Below are 6,929 nucleotides of genomic sequence, written 5' to 3'. Positions count from 1 at the left end.
GGTGTCTTCTATGAGAAGCTGTTGGAAGCTTCCCCCATGTCCAACAGAACCCATGTCAGACATGTCCAAGAAGATCCCACTGCTGGGCAAGGCTGAGCCCATTAGCAACACTACTATAGCCTCTGGGATAACATATTTAAGAAGGGGGAAAAAATCCTTCTCAATTACAGCCAGAGAGAGGATTTAGGAATGTGAGAGTGACAACTCTGAAGATTCCAAGGTCAGTGCAGAGGGGGAGGACGTTCTGCCAGAGCAGAGATGCCTCTGCAGCCCGTGGTACAGACCATACTGAGGCAGCTGTGCCCCTGCAGCCCATGGAGGTTCACAGAGGAGCAGAGATCCAGCTGCAGCCCATAGAGAACCCCACACTGGAGCCCAAGGAGGCTGTGACTGTGGGAAACCCACTCTGGAGCAGGGTCCTGGCAGGGACCTGCTGACCTGTGGAGAGAGGAGCCCACACTGGAGCAGCTTTGCTGGCAGGACTTGTGGCCCCATGTGGGACCCACACTGGAGCAGTTCACGAAGAACTGCAGCCCGTGGGATGGACCTGTGTTGGAGAAGTTCATGGAGGACTGTGTCCTGTGGGAGGGAACCCATGCTGGAGCAGGGGAAATGTGTGAGGAGTTCTCATGAGGGGGAAGGAGCAGCAGAGACATTGTGTGGTGAACTGACCATAAACCTCATTCCCTGTCCCCTTGTGCCACTGTGGGGGAGGACGTAGAGAACTTGTGAATAAAGTTAAGCCCAGGAAGAAGGTAGTGCTCATGGGAAGGTGTTTTAAGGTTTAATTTTTATTTCTCATTATCCTACTCTGATTTGATTGGTAGTAATTTAATTTCCCCAAGTCAAGTCTGTTCTGCCCATGAGGGTAATTGGCGAGTGACTTCACTTGTTTTGTGTATTCTAACTTGAGGATGATGATGACGATGATGATTATTTCCCCTTCTTTTTCTGTTCTATTAAACTTTATTTATCTCAACTCACAGGTTTTCTCACTTTTCCAATTCTCTCTCCCATCCTACTGCTGGGGAGGGAGCAAGTGCTTGTGTGGTGCTTAGTTGCCAACTGGGGTTAAACTGTGTCATCATCATAGTGCAAATTATTCCTCATTGGTCTGTATATGGAGGTGGACACAGTCTGTGTTTCAAGCTAACTGGCTGTTAAATATTGATTGATTTAAGCTAACAAGCACCTTCTTGTCAAGTTTTCTCTAAGCTCCTAAATGACTTGCACTTTTATTTGAGAGTCCATATAAAAGAACTTATTTCTGTAAAGGTTTGATAAAGACATAAGACACAGAATGCAGGAGGAAAAAAGATACGAAAAGGCACTTACACCTGCACAGAGACACATGATTAATTCTTCTGGTAACTGCTACAGCAATGATTGCTTCATTTGCTGCCCTTGATGCAGGGAGAATCTGTCACCTCAAAGGTTTTCTCTTGCTGTTTATTAATTCTCCTGAATGTACTTGCTGTTGGATACCCCACTTGTCTTCCCTGGCAACTAAAATTTTTTCCCATCCAATGCCACAGGAGAGGTAATATAGCCTGCTTTAAAAACAAAACTAAACAAAACCCCCAAACCAAACAAAAAGCAAACCCCAGATTAAACATTACAGGCTGAAATGACCTGTTAAAAAGAATATTTTATAATGTGTATTTTCATGGTTTGCACTAACAGGGTACTATCAGCTACAACAGATTTTGTACATGTCTGATAGCCCTTGGCAGCAGGCTTTATAAGCTCTATTAACTCAGAGTTAATTTGGGGGCCTGGAGATGCACTATATTGATGGAAATGTTGACATAAGGCAAATCCCATCTAAGGTTTGATTGCAACCTCAATTTCTGGGGGGCTCATAGACCTGACCCAGCCATCAGGCCCTTCCCTGATGTTGATTGACTCAGATGACCTTTTGAAAAGTTCTGCTCATGGGTGGGAAGCACTGGGGTGAGATAGAATTGCAGCTGAAGGGCAGAGGAAGGGAAGGATCCAGGTAAACAGGCTTGGTGAGTCTGAACTAGGGGCTCTGAGGACGAGATGGAGGAGAACATGCTCAGAGCCACATTTAATCTAAGATTGGACTGTAACTAATATACCACTAAAATCAGGCTTCAGTAGGAAACTATGATCTATATGACACACAAGGGTGTTTTGTTCAGTGGATGAACAGCTAAATCTGAACAGCTAAAACTGCCAAAATCTGTGCTTGAAGAGGCCAGCCCTGAAACTCCGGAGCTGAGGAAGGTCTTGTGAGAAATGAACCATAGAATGCAAAGCTATTTTGGCTGATGTGAAATTGTCCTCTTCAGCTGCCTTTTGGGGTCTACCTTTGAGGTCAAATTTGTCCTCATAATACAGAGCAGGAGCTACAGTCCTATGTTAGAGACTTCCCGATCCCATCTTCTTCTGCTGCAGAGCCACCAATCCTGCTCTTCTGACTGCTTTCTCTGGATGCAGAGCAAAACTTGTCCCAAGCTGTGTGTTCAATGCTAAATCCTGCCCTCTGGTGCTCTGCTGCCTGAGGGGAAAGGAAGAATTGGTAAATCTTTATGTACAAAATTAATGTGCCTCATTTACTCCTGATTTTCCTGTCCATCAAGTTGCAGCAGCCAATGTAATGTTTCAGCAGATTAACTTGTTTTGCAAAGCAGAACATTGGTGTCAGGGAGGTCTGTAGCATTTCAGTTATGATTTTTGATATGCATCTCTGAGTACTTCCTGTGTTTGGGGGTTTTTTTTCACTTGTTGTTGTTGTTGTTTTTGTGGTTTGTTTGGTTTTTTGGCTTTATTTTTTTTTGTAAGAAAGGTAGTGCTCGAGAAATGGTAGATGGAAGATAAAGTGGATTCCTGGGCAGTCACTCCAAACCTTATGTGACAGTTTGATAATTTCACTGTCGTGTTGCTTCATGTGTCTCCTGCAGTGTTCTCTAGAATTATGTTTTTAGGCACTTTGACTTCTTCAGAGCTTGTGGTGGCTGTGAGGGGAACAGGACTCCAATGTGGGGTCCCAGCCCAAGGCTTAGGCCAGTGAGTGGGGTTGGTTCAGAGTGTTGAAATGCGGCATAATGGATATTCCACCCCAGCTCACCTTACATCAACCACAGCTGTATCAAACTTCCCAGATCAACCCACCATCCCTAGACAGATCCTGCAAGAAGAGAACACAGATTAATTGCCTTTGTGCACCTCCTGCTGGTTAATGTCACCTTCACCATCTTTCTTGTGTTTCTGTACACCTGACTGTGGTTTCCAAATACTGGAGTTTATTTCAGCATGAAATTCCTTTTTGTGTGTGTGTGTGTGTGTGTGTGTGCGGGGGTGTTTTTGTTTTTTGTTTGTTGGGTTTTTTTGGTTTTTTTTTTGCTTGTAAAACATGGAGGTTTGAACAGTGGGTCTTGGAAGACAACAGTCTTTACACAGTGTTAATAGTTTTGTCATTGTCCCTAACAAATGGGCAAACATCCATCCATTAACTATATTGTATTGATGTAGTTAAAAGAGAATATTTTGCAGCAAATTGTGTAGTCTCTGAGTTTGGGATTGAGAAAGGTTTTGAATCTCCTAGTTTTTTTAACTTTCTCTTCCATACTGAGAACAGGAGGGTAAAGGGAGGGCAAAGTCCCTTCAAAACAGAAGGGACTGCCCAGACAGAGGTGTGGGGGACTGACTGTCTGCTGGGGGGCTGTGGCATAGACCCTTGCAAACTTCAGGGACCTGCTGCAAGGTGATGGGTCATATGTTTCTCATCCTCTAATCTGATTTCCATGACAAGCTGACCAAATAAACAGTTAACAATTCAATTCAGAACTCAGAAGCTGCTATATGAACTCTTCAGAAGCCTAATGCAAGTCTTCTTAAAAGCACCTGATTTTAGGGAGTGAAAGCTCAAGGCTCAGCACTTTGTGAAAATGAGGAAGGTCTTTCAGGCTGGCTGTCCAATAACTGAAGCGTTCAGAAGAACTCATCCGGTTTCAAGAATCTTGGCTTAAAACATTTTTTGCTATTCCTTTTCCACCTAAGCAAATGCTTTAGTTGCCTCAGGGATGCTGTGTGTCTGTGTTGCACATCCTTCATGCTAAAAAGTAGTTCACACAGAACAAAAATAAAAACTAAGGCTGCTTGGGAATTTTCCATCAGAATTGACCATTGAAAAATACTGTGTTTTCATCCCAGTAAGGGCAATGTGGATTTCCTCACCTCCTCAAATAAAAAAACTTAACTGTTTTCTTAAGATGTGGGGAAAGAATTTAATATTTTTTGCTGGGAAGTTTTAATGTTTTGATTTTAAAATATTGTTATCCCTTGCAAAAATTCTAATTTAGTGGATCCAGGTCTCCTTTTCCTTCTCTGATATTCAAGATCCACCGAGGAACCCAGACTCCATGCTGGGTTTTCTGCTACTTCTCCAAAAGAAAACTGTTCTGCAACATAAGAGGTGAAGAGCAACTGAGAAGTCCAGGGAAATGGACTTGAGTTACTGCTCCCATGAGCAATTCTGTGACAGAAATTCCAAACATATTTCTTTTTTTTTTTTCATATGGTGGATCCTAAAATTTTAATTCTTTTTTTCTTCTGAAAAATTTCATATGTTTCGAAGATCTTTCTAAGTAAAAAAAAATATTCCTTCAGTTTGCTCTAAAGAGAAACTTAGATATCTAGTAAACCGTTTGTTTGGTTTGGTTTGGTTTGGTTTTTTTTAAATTGGCATGGACTTTGTACATTGTTTGGCAGCTGTCAAAAGCGACCTTAATTTTCAAAACCTATAAGTGGTGACCAGCACAGGGGTCAGCAATGACCTTTGAATGTGTCACACAGCTCAGGCATGACCAAAATATTGCACCATCACATGGTGAGCAAGATTATGGTATCACTGCAGAAAACCCCCTCACCCTTTGGAAGGTAGCCCTAGAACTTTATGTAGATAGATGCCCTTCATTTTCAGTGCAGATATGCCAGTCTTTCACCTGCTTCACACAGCTTGCTTCATCTGCAAAGGTGAGATTTGAATAAAATTATTTCTCTGATATATTAAATTAAAAGGCCTCATGTAGCCTTAATCTACCCTGAAGAACATTTGATGGCAGAGTTTATTGGATGATTTTTCTTATGTTTATAATCTATATAAATTATGCAATATTTTTGTAACATGTCATGTATCATGATGTGATTTAATATCCCATATATATTCTGGTGCCTGAAAGTAATGTGGAGAGATGTCTTTGAAAGGCCATTAAGTATAAATAAATTAGAGTGAGAGCTAGAGTGGTACTGATGAATAACATTCCTCAATAAGGAGACCTCGTAGACTAAATGGAATGAGTAAATTATTACTTAATAATGCCATGCTTAAAGCACTTCTAATAGTTAGAGTATTCACCTGGGAGTGTTCATGCATCTGGCCAAAGAACTGCTTATCCAGCAGCTGCGATAATATAAAATATAATGCAGTTCCAGAAGCAGGCACAAACCCCAGAGATACTAAAGAAAACCCTTAGCACAAGAACTGCAGATGTTCACCTTGGACATGTGCTCTCCAGCTTTGTAAACCCAGATTTTTCTGCTGAGCAAGTTTGTGGCTTTCAAAGGATGCAAGTTGAGTATCTCAGCTGGGGCTTTCTAGACAATCCTGGTACACAGTGACTTCAGGAGACTGTGGGACCTACAAAATACAAAAGCGAGGTTGGCTGTTTTCTAACTGACTTGGGTGCTTTGCTTCCACTAAAGTCCTTTACCAAATCTAGCAGGTTGTCTGTGCTCCAAGGGTCTTAGAGCAGCTGCTTGGCTTACCTTCAGCTGGAAGAAAATGTGGATGATCCAAGGAGCTGAAAGGACTCAGTGGATCAGCATCTGAGCCAAAAGCAAAGCTTGGATCCTAGATCCCATGCTTGTGCTCAATTGTTTGAGGTGGCACTTCCTCCTCAATTTTAAGAGGGGATGAGATAAGTAGGCAGGGAAAGGCTTGGGGAATCCTGTGGAAGAGTGAAGGAGTCTGGCATCTGTGGACTTAATCATCACTTGTTTTTTAAGCTGCCTTTTGTCATCACATGTTGTGGGAACAACAGGTCAGGTGAAAGAAGAATCAGAAAATGTAACTGTTGTTGATTGTAAGGTTAGAGGCAGAGAAGAACATATAATGCAATTCCATTAATTCTTTGATGATTGAAAAATGACAACTAATGAATCCATCTGAAAATAAAGCTTTAGTTTGTGATGTCTGGGCTCTCATGACTGAAATTGTGACAGCTGTGTGAGATCCAAATGATCCTGTATACAGGATGGACTTGGTCAAGGGGAGAGCTACTGTGAGTGCACTAGGGGAACAAGATCAGAAAAGTGTGGAGTTTTTTGGCTCTCGTGCACTTCTCAGATTCTCACTGGGTCAACTTCTTTCAGGAGTGGTTTTGCTACCATTCAGTGCTGCAGCCTGCAGGAGTCTGTGGAGATGCCATGAGCTGGCTCTGAAAGCACAGAACTGAAATTCTTCCTTCTTGGGGGAAGGATGTTGGACCAAGCTGGGCTCTGTTCTGGCATCAGCAGTTTGGATATTCACCCTGTTACAGTCAGCAGAGATATGCCCTCATAGGGTCTGCTGAGCAAAGATTATTCTTTGTGATGAAGGTTTTGGGAAACTCAAAATACCTTTTTTCCCCTGCCTATTCACAAACCTGGAAGTCTACAGAGATGTCTCTGTTCTAGGGAGGTTTAACACTCTCTAATGTCCTCTACACTGGCATTTTCCCCATCATTACCTTAGCTTTGATTAACCTCCACTGCGGAAGCAATGAAAGGAAAGTGCGAGTGGAGACAGTCTCTTTGCAGTCTCACTGCAGAGCCACTGAACACAGTGTGGACAGAGCAGATCCAAGTGCTGCTGGGGTTATTCCTGCTTTCCAGCATTTTGCTGAGTCCATGCCAGTGGTCCC

This window comes from Pseudopipra pipra, chromosome 1 (genome assembly GCF_036250125.1).
Source record: "Pseudopipra pipra isolate bDixPip1 chromosome 1, bDixPip1.hap1, whole genome shotgun sequence".
Lineage (NCBI taxonomy): Eukaryota > Metazoa > Chordata > Aves > Passeriformes > Pipridae > Pseudopipra > Pseudopipra pipra.
Note: the sequence above shows the minus strand (reverse complement) of the source record.